The 20,053-nt window shown below is 45.7% G+C and overlaps 1 pseudogene; it reads right to left on the bottom strand.

Annotated features, from left to right (window-relative positions):
* Positions 1–9,056: 9,056 nt before the first annotated feature.
* LOC146184441 (uncharacterized) lies at positions 9,057–17,405 on the bottom strand (annotated as a pseudogene).
* Positions 17,406–20,053: the final 2,648 nt, after the last annotated feature.

Consider the following 20,053-nt stretch of genomic DNA (forward strand, 5'->3'; position numbering starts at 1 on the left):
AAGGCGGTTGTTTAAGAAGCTATTACACAGCTGGACCTTCGATTAAGTAGCGCTATCTTATTATTATTTGGCGCCACAGTTGGATACTTGCGCACAGCTATAGCTCTTACATTCGAGAACCGATTTTGGCCTTAATGGGAGAAGACCAGTCGGGGTTAGAAACAATCAGAGCTCTGTGGAAAGATTAGGACTTGGTGCCGACTGCAAAACTACCAACGAAACAGTACAAGGAGACATGGGCTGGCCGGTTTCTATGCACCAGAAGCTCAGAACCAAATATTCTACTAAGAATGCCTCAGGAAAATCATAGTCTAGGTTTGGCAGTTAAAATATTTAAATACGTGTGCTGTATGTGCATTGACTCACAGCGGCGGATATGACCTAGAAAACTTACCAGTAAGAATATAGTAAAGCAGAACGGAGAAATAAACAACTTTAATCGCTAGCAAAGAGTACCGGGTGTAATAACTGGGATAATTTACGAAGAGCAAACCGACTTTATGATTATATAGGAATTGGAAAAAAACTTTGCCAAGAAGTCGAAAAATGTGTTATGTGTCTTAACTTTTTCAAACAATTCATCTCATACGGAAGTGCGACAGTATATATCTAGTTGTTGATGTTACGTTGAGTTCCTGGGGTTTCACATAACAAAGCAAAGTGAATGGCTCGGCGGTAGAGGCTAGCTAATTGCGTGTAGAAGATTGGTGGCAAAATAGCCGGTCGAGGAAGACAAGGGTGTTAAATCAAAATTATAGAGTGTAATTATTAATATAGTGCGTCTACATCTACAGACGGTAAAGGTGAATGCTTGCACAAAGAAGCACAAAAAGAAATGCTGCGTATCGTGATCACCTTCACCACCTTGATTCAGAAGGGGCGCGCTTAACTTCCATTCGTCCATCCATTCGTGTATACTTAGGTTCCCCCTCAATCCGGAACGAGCTTAGTCTAGCAAATAATTGTTATTATACGCGCATTGCTTTTCTGAAGCCTCTTTTCTGTCCCCTTTCAGAGCACTTTTGGCTAAAATATTTTTTGCGGAAGAAATATTTTAGGCCTTTCACTTCAGAAAATGTACAAAATATATAGTGCCACAAGAACAACGAAAAGTTTACCACGTCCTATCAGATCCAAAACACTCATTTTTACATTTTATTCACTCTTCTCAACCGCTAGATATGTGAAGCAGAAAAATCCAATTGCAATTCCCAGCATTATTGTGGGACCCAATGTCGCGACCTGGAAAAACAAGCAAAGTTGACACGATGGTGGCAGGTTGTTTTAAATTAGGATTTCTAGTATTCAAACGTGTTGTCACTAGAGGGGCTCATTCCATTGTGTTTTAGTGAATCTGGCACCAGTAAACTATGATTCGCGCTTCCCATTAGCAATCGCAACTTGTCGTACGCACCATCAAAACTTGTGTTCAGCCAGCTTCATCCATCTGTGAGACCGTAAGGTGAGTGGTCATTGATCGCCATGCAAAATTGATTACCCGTAGACGGTAGTGAGAAAATGCCTCGTCACAGCTTTAATAGAAAATAGCATTTAGAAACACCGTTGCATCGACTTCGCAATTTACTCTCATTCTGATTATATGTCCCAAATGCAACAGGTTACCACTACTGGCCACACACTTTCGTCAGGTGATGTGGACGTGGTTCAGATTACCCAATGCCAGCCCAAGAAGGAGGGCTAAATAAGAGACAACATACATTCATTGAGACGAATGCTTTCAAAACACATTCCAAATTACGTCAAATTCATACCTGTACGCATTAACAAGAGAGATTTACCTCCTCTCACAACACATTTCGGAGAAAGCTTGTGCCAGGTCCCATTCCATAAGTATTCAACCTAGATTCGTTGCGTTTTTTTTGCTAGCTGGTGCTATTGTTATTGCAGCTATAAAGACTATTTGTTGAGAGCAGGTCCTAATAGCAAGGCCCGCCGTAGTAGCAGCGCGCTCAGTAGCGAATGCGACCACAGGTTGAGGTCGGTGGTTTTGAACTGTCAGATCAGACTAAGCGGAAAAAATGCATTTATACTCTGTTAGAACCTCAAGAATTTTACCTACCCCGTGCGCACAGATTTGTTTGCTCATTCCTTAAGCCTAACTGGTAATGGTGACATACGCTGCTGGGAGAGAAGGTGATGTACGGGTTTTGATAGATTCTCGGTGGCGACGGCTATATACGTTCATTCAATGCCGTCGCGCCTACTCGGATAAAACTCAGGTTAGAGCTGAACTCAGAGTATCCTTCATTGTGCGGCTGTACAGCCCCCAGACTATATTTCAGTTCTTTATAAATCTACCTATTCTACAACCAACCAATGCCTGCCTAGGTTGCGACTGACTCAAATGCATTATCAAAAGTAATAGGGGCCCTGGCTATATTCTACGCATTTTTATTAATCCTATAATACGGCTACTAGGAGTATCTTTTATAAGAGCCAGTGTGTCCTCTTTGTAGGTTAAATTCATACGCTGCTCTGAATTTACTGTCGAATACCTTAGCAAATACATTGTAAGCAACAGGCAGTAAGCTGATCGGTGAGCACATTTCTAAGCCCTCGTCGTCTCTTTTATCGTAGATCACCAAACTCTCAGCGCTATTTCATGCCGCTGGTAAGCTCGAAGCACTGAGGCAATGCGTCTACAAAGCGGTAAGTTTATCTATGCAGCCTGTCTACCAAACCCTAGTTCATTAAACGTCACTAGCTCATTTTCTCCTTCGCACTGCGTACAGGGCTCTAATTACTCCGCTCTTTCTTTGCGGGCAAGATCACACACGCATATATATATATATATATATATATATATATATATATATATATATATATATATATATATATATATATATATATATATATATATATATATATATATATATATAAGCATATAATTGAAGGGGAAAGAAGGGTGCTCGTTTAATACATGAAAGAAAAAAGCCAACAGTCGGCGAGGCCAAGGAAAGCATTGGGGATTGTACTTTAAGTTTTTTTTTTTTATTTTACTTCAGTAATCACATAAATTCGTAATATAATCTGTTTAGGCGAAACATAAATACAAAGTAGACGGAAAAACAACGTGCCGATGGTTGGAACCAAACCCTAGACCTCCGAATATCGCGTCCGGTGCTCATACAACTGAGCTACATCGGTCGCTGTCCTACCTGCTACTTTCTTGGGTAATAATGTTGCCTGTATACGAACCTTGAGAGTGGTAATTAAATAAAAACAGCGCAAGTAACGTTCCTTGCGCTCTTTTATTTCATTATGCAGTACCAACTAAGCCGGCATCTTGCACTTGAGAGTGTTCACCAGCGCCACCCTCAACCATAGCGGTGGACGTGGAACGCCCTGTGTTACCGCCAGCGTCACGTAGAACGTGAACTAGAGCTAGGCTGGAAGCTGTGCTAGAACCTTCTTACGCTACCTATAGCTTAAAGACTGCCAGAACCAAGACCCTCGTAAACTACAAGGAGATAAATGAATGGGAAAGGAGGGTGCTTGTTATAATACATGAAGGAAAAAAGCCAACAGTCGGCGAGGCCAAGGAAAGCGTTGGGGATTGCACTTTACGTATTTTTTTTACTTCGGTAATCACAGAAATGAGTAATGTAATCTGTTTAGGCGAAAGATAAATACAAAGTAGAAGGAAAAACGTGCCTATGGTGGGAACCGAACCCACGACCTCCGAATATCGCGTCCGGTGCTCTTCCAACTAAGCTACATTGGCCGCTGTCCCACCTGCTACTTTCTTAGGTAATAATGATGGCTGTATACGAACCTTGACAGTGTCGACCAGCGCCACCCTCAACCATAGCTGTGGACGTGGAACGTCCTGTGTTACAGCCAGCGTCACGTAGAACGTGATCAAGAGCGAGGGCGAAAGCTTTGCTAGAACCCTCTTACGGTACCTATGGCTTCAAGACTGCCAGAACCGAAGCCCCCGTAAGCTACAAGCAGATAAATGAAGGGGAAAGAATTTATGAGGTTACCGAAGTAAAATAAAAAAAGACATAAAGTACAATCCCCAATGCTTTCCTTGGCCTCGCCGACTGTTGGTTTTTCCTTCATATATATATATATATATATCCTCCTGAGACCCGGCTATGGGGATTTGTCCAATATATTGGACACTAAGTAATCAGACAGTACTCCTATGCCAAGGCATTCATCCTCATAAAACCCTGCAGTCCAATATATTGGACACCTGCTAGCGCCATCTATGCAACATAGATGAAAACGCATTGTTCAAATTCCCGCCAAAACTTTTCAAAAGGGCGACATTCAGCGGCGCGGCGTTTGATGGCACCTGTCGGCGAAGTAAGTCCTTTTTCTCGTATTTCTACCTGCTTTCAAAGCAAATCTTTGATTTTATATTAAAGGTAATACAACAACGAATGTGCAGAATAAGAAATTTAAACTGTTGAAGCGCTTACTTTTATTCATGCGTCCTTTGATTTCGCGTGTCCACTGTGTTGGACGCTGGGACTCAACCCGGTCATTTTGACCGCGCTTTTGCCACGACCTTGCTATGAATAGCAGACGAGTATTGTTGCTATTTAGCGGCTTGCGGACAAAATCGCCTCTATTTGTCGTGTAGCAGACCGGCCTCGCATGTCCGATGAGACAGCTGACGCAAGTTTATAATTTTATAATTTATAATTTTAATTAAAAATTAAATTTATAAATTATAGCATCATAAATTATAAATTTAAAATTTTATAATTTTGTAATATAAAACAATGTTCTTTTGCACCAAATGCCCGCCCTTCTTCTGCATTACAAAGGACAGAAGATGTTTTGAAATTGCCCACAGAAAGTGAAGAAGCAAGCGAAAGTTCTTTTTTTTTTTTTTTTTTTTTTTTTTTGAGCAGACAAAGGCTCGCTTTTTCGTTCTTTTTGACCATTTTACCTTAGAAGTTAATAAAAAAAATTGCACACGAGTTTGAGAGCATTATTTGCGGCATGTAAATACATACGCGTTTGGTGAAAAAAGAACGGGTAGAATCCCAGTGTCCAATATATTGGACATCGCACTGAGCCGATACTATCAGGGCTATTCAAAAAACGTTTAACACTTTTCACCTTCATAACCATACTGACTTATTCTGAAAGTTAAAGAAAAATCAGTGCACCCAATGCATTCCGGGTCTCAGGAGGATATATATATATATATATATATATATATATATATGCGCCCGTGTGTGAGTGCGTGCATATGTGTATGTGTTTGTGAGTGTGTGTGCGCGCGTAAATTATTCTCGCCAAACATCTAATCTTACTAGGTAAGATAACTGGCCTTTGTTTTCGCTCTCAATATGTTTAATCCATGCCTAGTCCTCTCTTAAACGCCTTAATGCTACCAATGTTCTTTAAAGCATGGCCGATCATTGCGTATTATCCCCAGTTATTTCGGATTCCTTGAGCTTCGGAATCTTTTTTGCAGCTGCCAATTCTGTTTCATCTAAGGGCTTGAAAATTTAATTACCTGGCATTTCTAAGCAGATGCGCAATCATCTGAGAGAGCTTATAAGAAACCTGTCGACCTACCGCGCCCTCTCCTACTACTGCAGACTTCGTACTGATACGTGTGACGTAGCGCATTGGCTGGACACAGAGCGAGTCATTGCTGCAGTTACAGTGGAGTACGTTTTCCACAACGCCATCCCGTATTGTTTCACTTGCCCTCCTATAAGCTAACCAGGCAATCTTCACTCTTACTAATTTGCTTCGTTCAATTTGGTTGATCCACCGCGCAACGTGGTTGTGTATTAGCGTCGGCGCCAATGCCGTCGGCAGTACTGCAAGTGATGGCTATTATGTCGAACTGCGCGAGTACACACTTACCGCGCTCTTCATATACTGTCGCACCAATGTATGCCTCTAAATTTGTCAGTCGACGAGCATTCGATAATAACGCTTAGATCAATGAAGCGCAGGTTCAAACCCAGATTCATTAGAGGAATGTGCGCACTACAGACAATTGTACCAAACTTAAAGTTTGAATACAAAAAGAAACCATCACGCTCTATATTAGCACGTGCGGCTCATAGCGCAGATTTGATAGAATCAGGACTAGTTTTCGTGTGCGCTACAAAACAAAATTTAACGTTTTCACGAGGGAGCTTTGCTTAAGATCTTCAGCCGACAGCATCCAGGACTTGCCGCGGCAGATCTCAAATCCCCCTTCTTCCTATGATTGCCGCAACAGTGTTTCCACATTTCACTGCATCCCGAGAAACTGCTTCATTGGTGCTGCCGACGTTCAAACGTAAGCAGACCTCGCTCTCACTTCCAGTCCCGCTTGCATCAGCTGGAACGAGGAGATCCCGAGTATTTATCCCTTCGAGTATATATAATGAAAACAAAAAGCGACATCAGCGTCTAGCATTTACCGTTTAAGAGTTACGAAAAAGCAAATTACATTCCACGCTCCCTGCACGTTTGCCTTGAGTCTGAAACTATAGTAGCATTCTCTACATTCTTTAGAAGTACATTTAGCGCAAAATTCGTAGTGTAAAACTACGCACTTTCCCATTTGTCGGCGGCAATCAGTGAACATTTCGAAGTTTGCAGCGTTTGCTTGGCAGGTATGTAGCTTCCTAGGCGTAAATAGAGCTCCTGAAATCTTACGCTGTATTCTGCACAAATGTGGTGTTAGAACAATTCATTGCAATCAACAAGATTTAGAGGGACAAGTTTTCTATCAGCAAACTTTTTGGTTGTCTAATGCAGTGCTTTCGTTTAGTGAACCTTATACATTCTAAGATTTAGAACCGTCTTATTCGATGAAAGGCTTCACATATATGTACTTTCTTAAGTTGCGGACATTGCTGATGCGCTGGCATGATAAATTATTAGGCCTCAACATATGTTAACATCATGGCCAGGAACCGCTATAAATGTAAGGAAAGACAAAATAATCCCCAGTTTTGTCATCATTCAGAAACCGAAGTGGCCGAGACAAATTGAAGCTTCGGGAACTTTAATTACACCTGACTTAGGTAACAATTGAACGAACAGAAAATCAGGTATTGCCATGTTCACAGTTGAATTCTCCGACTTCTAGGACACAGGTCCGCGAGAAATTGTCTTGCCCAACGAGTCACAAACCCACAGTTTATATAAAAAATCTGTTTATTCCAGGTCCACAAAAAAGCACTTTGGAACGCTAAAACATCAAAAACACCGGAAGAAACCAGAAAACCGAAATACACAAAGGGGATGCGGCACGCCAAAATCGCCCCAAGAAGCACCAGAGATATTTATTTGCGCGTGGCAATAACTCACGCAAACAGCGTAACCCTTCTCCGGAAACACCGCTTCCGTCTTCATCCTGGTAGGGTTCCGCTCCGTCGTCCGTGTTCATACGGGATGCCATAACAGCGCCTGGGGATCTGTCTGCATGGTGAATTCAGCCCAATCAAATTACATGTTAAATTTCTTTAGTGCGAACACTATCGCTAGGCACTCCTCTTCAACGCTACAGCTGCGCTCCGGTCCCATGAAAGTAGGCCTGGCAAACGCTAAAGGGCAAAGCTTCCCGCGATGCTCGTGAAGCAATACTGCACGCATGCCGTACATGGAACCGTGAATGGCAGATTGAGGTCAGAAAGCCGTAGGCGTGGAATATCCGCGATGGCTGCGGACAATGCTCTAAATGATCCCTCCTTAGTGTCCGTTCAGGACCAACGGGTACCTTTCCGAAGGAGCTGATAGAGGGGTCACTCCACGTCGGTGCAGTTCGGGGTGAAATATTGGTAGAATCCCACCAAGTCCAATAAGCGCTGGAGGCTCTTGACGTCTGTTGGCGGTGTGAACATCAGTATAACCTGAGGTTTTCTTCGTCTGTGTGAACTGTGCCTTGCTCCGCAACAAAACCAAGGAGGTTGGTTCTCTTTGCCACCACTGGACCTTTCTGGGATTAATAGTGGTGTATGCGTTCTTAACTATATGAAGGACGTTGGCTAGTTGAATAAAGTGTTCTTCTTGACTGTCCTAGAATACTATTCTACCATCCTTGTAGGTCATAGCTTAGTGGAACTTAGCATCTCGGAGTTAAATATTCATACTTGCTGAAAGGTCACAGATGAATTGCACAAACCAAATGGCAGTCGTACGAATTCGAACAATCTCCGGTGGCAAGTAAAGGCAGTTTAATCAATGGCACGACTGTCAATCGAAATTTGCTGAAATTCGTGCAACAGTCGAAAGCAGTCAAAAACTGCTGATCCAAGTGAGTAAATGACCGACTCGACTGATGGAAAGGGGTAGGAGTCTCGTACTGTTGCGGCGTTCAGCCGCTCATAATCGATGCACACTCGTGCTGTGGCATCTTTCTTAGACGCAAGCATAACATGGAATGCCCGGGGCTTTTTGAGGGTCTCACCGCACTTGTGGCAAGGGTTTCGCAGAGGACACCATCACTCAGTGTTCGCTTGTGGGCCTTCAAAGGCCCTGGGGAAATAAATCCTCTCAGTCCTGTTAGCCAGAACGTTGGCCTTCACAGAAGCCTCCATGAATATTATAGGGAAGGGCCTCAGAATCCTCTCCATTCTGCATCTTTCAATTGGTAACCCCATGAAACACTTCAAAACAGTGAGAATACCACTTGCAATGGGGGGGCCAAATAGCTTTTTGTGGCCAGCAACTGTGACTGCAAAGCATGTGGTTGTGGTGAGAACTTAAATTCTGCAGTATTTGTGGAATACTGGTAGGTCCTGTTATGAAGCAATTTTCGCCTTGGCTATGAATTTACGGCCCAATATCACTGGGCAGGTAAGAACGGGAAGGTGTAGAAAGCGGTGTCTTGTCTTTCGCCCATTGATAGTGACTCTTAAACGGGCTGCTGTGGTCAGTGTTTACACTATGCAATAGCAGGCGTTTCGTATCACAGGCTTGTTTCACTCGATGGCCGAAAACTGAAACCGTAGAGCCTGTGCTTAAAATCGCAGGCACTTCTATTCCGGCCACACTGACCGCAACCAGCCGCACATTATTGGGATGGGTCTCACTGGCACGAAAGTTTGACGGAGCAGCGCTCACCGTTTCTCCCTGGAACTATTCGGGCAATGCCGGTAGCTCCCACGTTCATCTGGTTGGATGAGCCGTTCTCGTCTCTGCTTTGCCTGCGGGCGTGTCGTGTGCAACGGACGGCGCGGCTCTGGAGCGAACACAGACAGGCCAGTTGACCACTGAGGTGCAACCGAACCCCCGTCTTTGTTTATAGGTTCCTTATATAGTCACATATGGTGATAAGCCTCCGACGTGCGCCGTCTTACCACGGTTGCGCATGACCATGTGCGCACAGGTCTGAATGACACCACAGGTCGGTAGCGGTCGTGCCTCCAAGAAGCTGGGTGGTGCCACGATCAGAATATCCTGCTTCGTGTTGTGGTACCGGCCCCAGTAGACCCGGATTTGAAGGCGGGTGGTGTAGATTCGTGCTGTACGCCTGCCTCGAAAAGCATTGTATCCACAACTCCGTCAGCGGGAAATCCAGACGACACGTTGCATCCACAAATTCGACACCGTGAGGCGGCGGACGACGCGTTACACCCATCACTTCGTTAGCGGGAGAGGACGAACGAAACGTCGCACCCACAACTCCGACAGCGGGAGGGAGCGGACGAAACGTTGCACCCCTACACCGTGTGACAGCCGGCAGCTGATCCGGGCTACGAACAGGACGGCTTCAGGCAGGTCTCCGTCGGGGAAGGCCGCTTGTAGTGAAGCTCCGCCCGGAAATACGCCTCGGCGAGGGACGCTTTTTCAGGCCCCGTAGTCGACGTCAATGAAGTGGCGGCACCGGAGGTATGGCTGGTACCTTACATGGTACCGATGTATGGCGTGAGCCACCTTCTCTGCTCCGGAGCTCGAGGATCTGCCAGCTCATGCACCGCTTCAAAACTGCGCACAAACTCGAGCAAACCCTTGTTTTCGTCTTTGTCCTGTCGCAAAGCTTGTCTTTCATGCGGATTACGTAGTCAGTCGGCAAAAATTCTTCTCGAAAACGCTCTATTGTATACTTGTTTGTTGTGAATGGCCGCTGTCTTCGCCTCCAGGCTGATGCGGAACCTATTAAAGCTACAGGAAGTACACGTGTGACCAAAGCGCTGTTCGAAATTTCCATTGCCATCTGATAGTAACAGATGGCAGAAAATCGCAAACAGATGTATTGTCGGCGTGTCTTCAAACCTCAACACGGGCAAATTCAGTTGCAGCTGATTATCGCGATACAAGCGAATGGGCGCTGTCAATGCTCGCGCGCTTCTCAGCATTTCAACGAAATATGCCTTCGATTCAAGTAGCTGGGCCAGCAGGGCAAGTATTCCGCTATCGAAGACCGATGGTTCTATTTTCCTGTCTCATATTTGCCCTTATACCAAACCCGCATGGGTGGGAGGGTAACCTGCATCTGTCAATTGAGTGCTTACCCTATTAAAGCCTATTTGCGGTTTCAATGTCCTGTATGAAATAATATGGGAGTATGCAGGAGTCGAACTGCGGCATAAAGGACCTATAAAGAAGCATTCAGGACTAGTAGGAGGACGCTCAGGTTATGCATATAGGTCCTGCTTATCCAATGCAGGCTCTAACTCCTATATATCACATGTGGTATATATATTAGGAGTTATCGGAGTTGTGAATCGGTCCTGTGTACCATGATACAGGAGTTGGTTGGGATCCTTAATCAGGATTCGTTTATGCAAGGTTCAAAGGCAAAGTTTGATATACCCATGCGGTGTCCCAGCTAAATTGAATCAAGAATTAAAAACAAGAACGCCTTTTTCAAATTTGAATGCAATGAACATGAAAGTTCATTTTGCATTTCGATCTCTGCATGCGCTCATGCGAGCGCATGCGGTATTTACAATCAACAATCGCTGCAGGTCTTCCGATCTTATAGCGCACGATCATATCTGTAACTGATGACGAGTCTGCAATACGAAATTACAGGCAATAAATTCGCCTTTCCACATGAACATAAGTATGCTCGAGCATAACTCAAAACACGCGTCGCCGCCCACCGAACTATTCATTGATAGCTGCATATCAACAGCAATGTTTATTTAATGGTTTGTATATGCAAAAGGCGTGATGGGAAGTGAAATACTGCCGCCGCTGCTCCGCTGGCAGCATGTGAAGTTAAAAGGCGATATGTAACAAGCGGCTCCGTACGAGATATCTCTGTAGTAGGAAGAAAAATGCGCGCTAACACGGCGAAAAAAATAGCCAGTGCGTAACATATTTGCATATTCTTAGGTGTACGTGCAAAAAAGTGATACGTTTGAATGATAGATGATATTGCCTATCTGTGGCGATAAAAAAAAAAGGTTCAGCGTGTTTATAGGGTAATCGTCGAAGGACCGCACTCGAGAAAAAGGTGCAATGCGAAACAGCAAAGTAGCAATAGAAAGCGACGAATATAAGCACACCAATCATTGGTTGCCGTGGTGTAGTAGGGAGAAAGACGAAGACGCTGTTCCAAGCGGTTGCGTTTCTCGATGTTCTCCACTCAAAGGCTTCAGTCGGCCTCTGGCCGAGGTACTGCTCAAGCTAATGCAAGCAGTAATGAATATCGGATTGTTTTGCCCCGTCTCCCAGCTGGTAAGCTGGTCTCTGACTCCGTTTTCTTGCATGCGGATCTTGCCGGACGCTCGTGCCGGGCACAAGACTTCAGTGACTCCCGTCGTATTGTTGTGGATCTCAAGGAAATTAGTTCAATTGTCCAATTTCAAATGTCACATGTATGGATGGTCACCTGCAAATCGGCACAATCGAAAGAGAAATTGGTGGCTTGCGGTGATCTCGTTGTTAAGGACCGCCGTTGTGTCGTCGTAAAACCAGAACCAAAAGAGATGGAATTGAAGCTTCTGTGGCTTCCCGAACGCTTGGAAGACGCCTTCATACGTGAGGCACTACAAGCCTACGGGAAGGTGACTTCGATTTCGACGAAAAACTGGAAAGTGGAGGAAATGGAAGATTTGAGAACGCTGAACCGGGATGTTGTGTCTCTCGCTGAAGGAGTCGGCGTTGGCGACGTCGCACATGTACTGACTATTTGTGGTATACAGAACCTTGTTTTAATAGCAGGCAGGCCACCGCTCTGCCTCCGATGCAACCGTGTTGGCCACATTCGTAGGCACTGCCGTACGCCGCGTCATGACGACTGCCGACGCTTCGGTCACACCGCAGGAGAGTGCGTCGTTACCAATGCGGACAAGATTCGGCATCGTGTTCGGCCACCAGCTGACGCTGTACAAGAGGATATTGTGGACACCGCAGAAGTGCTTGACGCGGCTGGTGTCCTTTCAGCTGCTACTGTGGACACGGCTACCACTGCTAATACAACGGTTGTTTCTCAAAGTTACTCCAAGGAATGTGAGACGCTGCTTCCATATGAGACGCCGAATCCGGCACATGATAGGGAGCTTGCCACCTGTTCTTATCCTGCCAAAGATACCGCCCCGGTTACTCCAGCCACTGAAGTCAACGCCGAGGAAGAGCTTGCAGGTCAGGCCACTCTACCTGCAGCTGAGGCCGTCCCTCCTGTTTAAGAACATCTTCATAAGCGCCGGGGAAAATGCGCATCTGACTCGAGTGAAGATGATGATCTGGTAAGCGTGAAGCATCGCCGCCGCCCGCGCACGTCGAAACACGAGGGGAAGTGCCAACGTTCGCGTTCCCGCAGTCGTGGTGGAGGTCCGGAGGCGACTTTGCCGTCTCCGGAGAGAAAAATGAAAGCCTAGTTAGCACTTATGTGGTCACCATGGCGACCCCTGAGGAGCCAGTGTTTGCAACGCTCAATGAGAGAGGCCTTAGGTCTCATCAGAAGCAGGTGCAACTTCGTCGACTTTTCAGCAGCAGGCGGCTTGATTTTGTCGCAGTCCAGGAAACGAAGATCGAAGTTATTGTGACGCAGTTAGAACGAAGTTATTGTGACGCATGCTATCGGTTTTTCGGCGGGTTGCTTCTTGTTTCTGCGAAAGGCTCTCCCTTATTTTGCGTTATCTTACGATACTGACTCTGAAGGGCGGCTAATAAGCATTGATTTTTTGCTCAACGGGAAGCCATGGAGACTTATCAATATTTATGCGTTTAATAGTGCAGCTGAGCGCGTTGATATGTTTGAAGCCAAGACTAACCTCGTAGATTGGGATAAGAATGTTCTGCTAATGGGAGACTAATTGTGTATGTTAGCTGAATGATCGTGCTGGGCCTAGTGTACACAGAGACAGAAGTGGTGAAGTGTTGTCGCGTGTTATAGATGACTCAGGACTCCTTGATACAGGGGCCTCATGTCATGCAACTACACTATCCACTCATATCGAGGGGAGGTCCCACGCGCGCCCAGACAGGATTTATGTTTCTTCCACGCTGATTTCCCGTGATTTGTTGTGTGAAACAGTACCGGTTTCCTTTTCAGATCATTGTATGATGGTTGCTCGGCTCGGGAGAACATACTGTTCAAAATTTAGGCCATAATGGGAGCTGAGGACGCTGAAAGATACAGGGGTTCCCGAGTTCGATCCCGTACAAATCGTGCTTTGAACTCTGAACCCCTTCGCGACAAGCTCTACTTGATGAGCACCGTAATGCTACGGCCAAACTGATACCGGGAATGACGTCCAATGGCACCCTAGTAACGAAAACGTGTTACATCATCTCTGTGTTTGTGAGCTATTGCACGACACTGTTCAGTAACGCTTCTGCTACTTCTAATTCAGATCTACTATTTAATTTTAAAGCACTTATAACGCCTTTATCAGATGAAGACTGAATACGCAATTGACCATTTACCCCTTTCTAAAACACCTGGCCCTGATGGCATATCATGCAAGTTTTACAAAACTTTTAAACCTTTGCTGAGCCCTGTCTTGCTGCAGATCTTCGCTTTAAGTTTTGATGGGGGGGTTCTTCCTCAGTCCTTTACTAGGAATCACACAGTCTTAATTCCAAAGAGTATGGATAAAGAAAATTGCTCTCAGTGGATGGCTACAGGCCAATCACGTTGGCAAATGTGGACTAAAAAATTTTTGCGAAAGTACTATCAAATCGTTTACTGTATGCCATGACGGTTCTCATTGGCCCTCATCAGACGTGTGGCTTGAGGAGACGCTCCATACAAGATAACGTACATATTGCACGTACAATTCTCGAATCTTGCTCTGGCTCTTATGAGTAGCTTGCTCTACTCCAGATTGACCATGCGAAGGCATTTGTTCGTGTCCGGCATTCGTTTCTATTTTCTCTTCTCGAGCGTGCAAATGTTGGATGGAATGTACTGAAAGGGGTGCAACTTTGTTACGACAACTGTTCCACTCGCTTGATTGTTAACGGTCACCTCTCAGTGCCTGTGCCAATTCGATCATCCGTGAAGCAGGGCTGTCCTATGTCACCGCTACTCTTTGCCCTCTACCTAGGACCACTTTGTTTTAATGCACTGCAAAACCACAGCATCCGTGGTTATTCATTATTAATTTAAACTGCGCGAACACGAAGACAAAGGACAAGATAAAAGAAAGCCACAAAGAAAGAAAAAAAGACAAAGTCGTTTGTCTTTTTGGTAATCCGTGGTTATGTTGCCTTCAGTAATGAAGTGAAAGTGCTTGCGTAAGCCGACGATTTGGCGTTGTTCTGCCCAGACAAACCCAGCATTGACAAAATTATAACCACCGTTGAGCAGTTTGGCATTGTATCTGGCGCTCAAATGAATGTCTAAAACTTCGGGTCTGTGGTTCGGTTCATGGGGAGCAATGCAGACTCATTATGCTGGAATTGAATGGTCTCGTGTTCCCCCTTAATACCTTGGAGTTCCCCTTCATGCATTCACGATTAGTGGGCGTTACTGGAAAGAGCGGGTCACGGCACTCAAAAGCTATGCTCAGACTTTTGTTTCGCACCGCCTATCAATTTTTTGCCGAGCACAGGCATGGAACATGTTTTTATTTATTATTTTATTATGTTTTACAGGTACTCCATTGCACGAGGAATTACATCCACAGTTTTCACCGAACTTTTGCGATGTTCATATGGTCGTCCAGTTTTGAGCCTATGCAGCGCAATAACTTATTCAGGCCTGTGTCTGCTGGCGGACTAGCTTTGACACACCACTATGTCAGACAGTTGCTCGTTTCTTCGTTTTACGTAATAGCTCCTATCCAATTACCAGAGCATCCCTGAAAACTTACCTAGTGAACCTTCTTCCAAACTCAGTGGTCTCTTCCAATTTTACCAATCGGCCCTTATTATTTGGTTTTATGAAAGGAGTTTACAATTCAGTGCGTTTTCTGGCAGTTCGCTTCTCTTATGAGTACTTATTCTCTGTTTCACGGAAAAATTTATACCAAGATTTGATATGTATGTTGTTCCCGCCTCCCTTAGATCGTTCACTCTATTCTAATTATATGGGGCATGATGTGTTAAAAAGGGTGCGCAAAATGCCGATATCGCCTTCGACTAAAACGTTTTTCTTTAAACTTCATGCCGAGGTTTTGCCTGTTAAAGTGTGGCCTCAGAAAAAAAAATATTTTCGTTTCTTCTGTTAATTACCGGTTAAGTGATAAACCTGAAACCACGAACACTGTTTTATTGCCTGCAAATATGCAATATTATTTTGGGACGTTCTGCAAAGAACATCGAAGAAAGACGTTATTTTGAATTCCCACATTGTGCGTTACTTGATAATTACCGAACATGACCACGAACCCTTTGACATGATTTTCCTCCTTGGACTACAGAGCCTCTGGAAAACGCGTATGTTGGATCGGAATGCTGAACCTCTAGTTTCCCCCGTACTCATTACGGCCAGATTGTACACCAGATTAGAGGCACGAAGACCGTGACTATCAACCGGACTGGCTGCCATTGTTGATGAGTTGTCTTTCCTTGCCACCGTTTTAGTGTGAAGTTGTGCTAAGTCGTATTCTAGTGTTGTATTGTGGTGTTGTGTTGTATGTTCCAATTCGACTTTTATCCAACTGGACTCCATACGCACGAGCTCTTGCTTAACTCGGTCACGCAAGGGTAAGGCTATGCGACGCGCAACATGAATTGCAAAAGGGGTCGAGTTCGGCTTTAGTCTAAATTTGTATTCTCCTTTTATCGCTCCTAGACCACTGAAAAGCTGCGGGTAGGAAGCTTCGACGGCTGTTGCGCTACTGACCGAGTCCGCAAATTTAATGAATTCCAGAGCCTCAAGCTCTGGGAGACCCAAAATTACGGAGCGTAATGATGAGACCACGTACAAGATTTGCTGTACAGTCTTTTGTTTCCACTGGATAGTGGCATGAAATTTTCCCAAAACATTCAGTGGCTCATTCGACGGGCTTGATAGGATTAGGTCACACTTTTCTAGCCTGGTAGGTAAACCGGGAAACGTTGAGGGCACAACAGAAACTTCGGCACCGGAATCAACTTTAGCGAACACCGGAGTGACGTTAATGATGACCTGTACATACCGAGAATTACAGTACTCCCCGTTCACCGCGCCAACGAAGTACGGCTGCTTGTCCATATGGAGAGAAGAAAGTTGTACCTTCTTTCCATCATGTGCAGCCTTTTTTCGGCATACAGCTTCGAGGTGTCCGGGACAACCGCAGTAGTTGCATTTTGCTGCTTTTGCAGGGCACGAAGCTCTAAGGTGCGCTCCTTGACCGCAGTTGGGGCATGCCCGGGGGTGCCTGGTCGGTAGGACTGGACTCTGGGTCACGGACCTTGTATTCCAGATGAACAGTTCTTTGACGAGCTGTCCGAATGCTGTCCTGAAGAATACTTTCTGGGCTGCCCTTGCTTGCTGACCGCGCCAGGATTGCCGGTCGTCGTTACCAAGGGTTCGTCGCAGGTTTCTCGCAGTTGCAGCTGCTGTCGTTGGACGGTTTCCTTAACGCGCTTTTGCCAAAGCGCTGGCGAGAGCCAAATTCGCATCCATTTGAAGCGACTCAGAGAGCTTAGCATCCCTGAGACCGACCACGAACCTGTCGCGAATCATGCGTTCTTTTTCCTTGTAGTCGCACCGGTCCGCCATCGTGTGCAACGCGGTAACGAATCGGTCGACCGACTCTCCAGGTTCTTGAGTGCGACGGTGAAAGCACGCGCTCTCATAAACAAGGTTCCTTGTGGCGACGAAGTGCTCGTCAAACTTCTTTTTGACGACTTCGTATTGCTTCTGTTCTTCTGCGGGTAACGAAAAAGTAGAGGAGATTTCTCTTGCTTGCCTGCCCATCGTATAAAGTAGAGTCCGGACCTGCGCTTCTTCATTCCGCTCATTTATCATCAATGAGTTGGATCCAAGAAGGCCATTCGGACGTCCGGTCGAAGTCAAACCTTAGTGGATTTGGAACCGCGAGCATGCCGTTGGAGGGCTTGACTGCGTAGTCCTCTGACATGGCGCCCGTTGACGAAGTTAAGGCAACGCCCTTCAAAAGCCAGGGGACCCCACTTCTGACACCACGTCGCGTTTGGTCCCTTGCCGGACGCCGAGCGCGGCCGTGTAGCGTTTGGTCCTTTGCCGGAAGCCGAGCGCGGCCGGGCAGCGGGCAGGAAGGAACTGAGACTGGCCCCGATCCCGGCACGATAACAGCAACCCTTTATTTCACGCAAACAGCATCTTTATATAGCAAGCACTCATGTGACCCGTGACGTCACAGACTGACAATGTTTCAGGCATCCGATAACGTAGACACATGACACGCGGCACAGGCGCTATCAGCACAGCCTACAGGCTGATTACTCTGTAAATAATGTACATATCTCTGCGCTGAATTTGAAAGCATATAATAAATACCATGCTGGAAAAAAGTTGCCGTGGAGTAGTGGTTAGTGTGCTGTGCTGGTATGCGGAGTAATATGTGAGATCATAGTTCGATTCTTGGCGCAGCAAGTATGTTTTTCAATTTCTTTTATATTTACGTGCATTGTTTTGCTTACCTGAACGTCTTTTAGCCTGCATCCGCATTTTCTCCACAACGAGGAGCGATGACCACATTCTACAACACACATAACGTGCGACTCCAGAGACTCCTGCTTCTCCTACCCCTCCCACAACTCCCATGTCCAATAACCCGATATGAATAGGTCCTATATATATAGATTTTTTTAATAGGGTACGCACAGTACGTTTAAAATAGTCCGACAAGGCTGCGCTTGAAACCACATGAAACTAGAATTGCGACACTCGCGTGACAAGCTAAAGCTTGAGAAGAAATCACGTTGTCCGCCAGATGCAGGCTGAGCCTTCTAGAAAATGGATCTGCGAGAAATGGTCTCACCCGAAAAGTCATAAATCCACAGTTTTTATAAAAAACAGTTTTTTTTTCTCGATTTAAAAAAAGACACTTTGCAACGGTAAAACAGCAAAAGCAACGGTAGACACTGCAGAGCAAAGCATACAATCGAGGCTTGCGTAACCGCTATGCTATAATCAGAAGAGGAGTGGGGACTCTACTCTTACACGGCGCGTCAAGGCCAAGGAAACTAGGACGCGAACATGGGGAGGCGGCAGGGCAAAATCTCTCCTAGCGCCCAGTCGAAAAAAAACTACAGAACTGTGTCAAAAATACGACAAAAAGTCCTGTAGTTCTGTCGTAACCATCAGACTTTTCTGCAGTTCTGTAGTTTTTCTGTAGTATATTTCTGTTGTCTGTAGTTCTGTAGCACTTTTCTGTTGCAACCACAGAAATTTCTGATGTTACGACAGAATGTTCTGTTGTCACAACAGGTTTCGCGTCAAAAACCGCACAGAAATTCTGTCGTAACATCAGAACATTTCCTGTAGTTTTTTTCGACTGGGCGGCACCAGAGACATTGATTCGCGCATGGCAACAACTTGTGAAAAAAGGGTAATCCTTCTCTGGAGGCACCACTTCCGTCTTCATCCTGGTAGGGCTCGGCGCCGCCGTCCGTATTCACATGGGATGCATCATGCCGCTTGCTGAGAGCATGACTGCGTCACAGCCGCGCTGTCTTGGAATCCCCCTGTTCTTGGCTTTCCCTCATCAAGGCTGACCCTCAAGCCAAGCGCATGCCACGCCTCACGATAAAGTCTGCACATTCGCAGTTCTGCCATAGAGAAAGATACTTGTAAAGAGCGGACACTCAGCGAACATTGGGCCCAGGAAATGACGCACGACGTGTTGCGCTGCCGCCGATTGATGGATGGCGGCACCAGCGCGGACATGCGCGGATGCGCGCGCGACGGCACTCGCTGCAGCAGTAGCCCCATAGAGAAAGAGACTGGTAAAGAGCGGACACTCCTATAGGTTCCAGCGGCCCATTTGACTGTAGCGCACCAAGCGGCCGGCGGCAACTAATTCCGGTCTTGCTGAGAGGAGCGAGATTTGATAGTTAGCATGCGCTGCGCCCTTCCCTGCCCTTTTGGCGCATTATTTTGGTTTTACATGGTCTGCTAGTGTTTCTATTTTCAGCATGCATAACATGAAAAATAGATTCCCAGTTCTCTAAACTGGCCATCAACGCAGCTGCAGCCTTTGCAAAACACTATTGCAGAAAAGATGCCAAGTGCTTTGTGCAATGAACATTTATTTTGCTGCATATAAAACACATAAGAGATGCAACAGATGTAGATGGATGCATTGACAAAACTTGGCGCACATTAGGCGAAATGCACAGTAAAGAAAAATAAAAATAAACAATGCGAGAAACAGCACGTAGGTAAAGAAAATATAGCACAACGTTGATTTCCGAATTATGACAAATGATATGTAACAAAACAGGCATTATACATTAGCTACACAGTCCCAGTTGCGGTTACCATGGCAAGGGTAGCTTGTATTGTTCAGGGCAGAGAGGAGTACTGACGCTTGGGGGAAGGCTACACCGTTCACTCGTTGCATCTGCCGAGCTTCGGCTGCAGTCCGTGGGTCCATGCAGTGCTGTTGGAAAAGGAATGAATATGATGCAGAAGATTGCAATGCACTGTAAGGCCACTGCACCGCGCACACATCTGTGCATGTGGGTGCGTACTGAAGACTTGGTGAGCAGCAGTTATGGTTCAGGACAGAAAAGCTGTCATTCG

The sequence above is a fragment of the Amblyomma maculatum genome, chromosome 7 (assembly GCF_055883805.1).
Source record: "Amblyomma maculatum isolate TAMU_Amacu chromosome 7, ASM5588380v1, whole genome shotgun sequence".
NCBI classification, from domain to species: Eukaryota; Metazoa; Arthropoda; class Arachnida; order Ixodida; family Ixodidae; genus Amblyomma; species Amblyomma maculatum.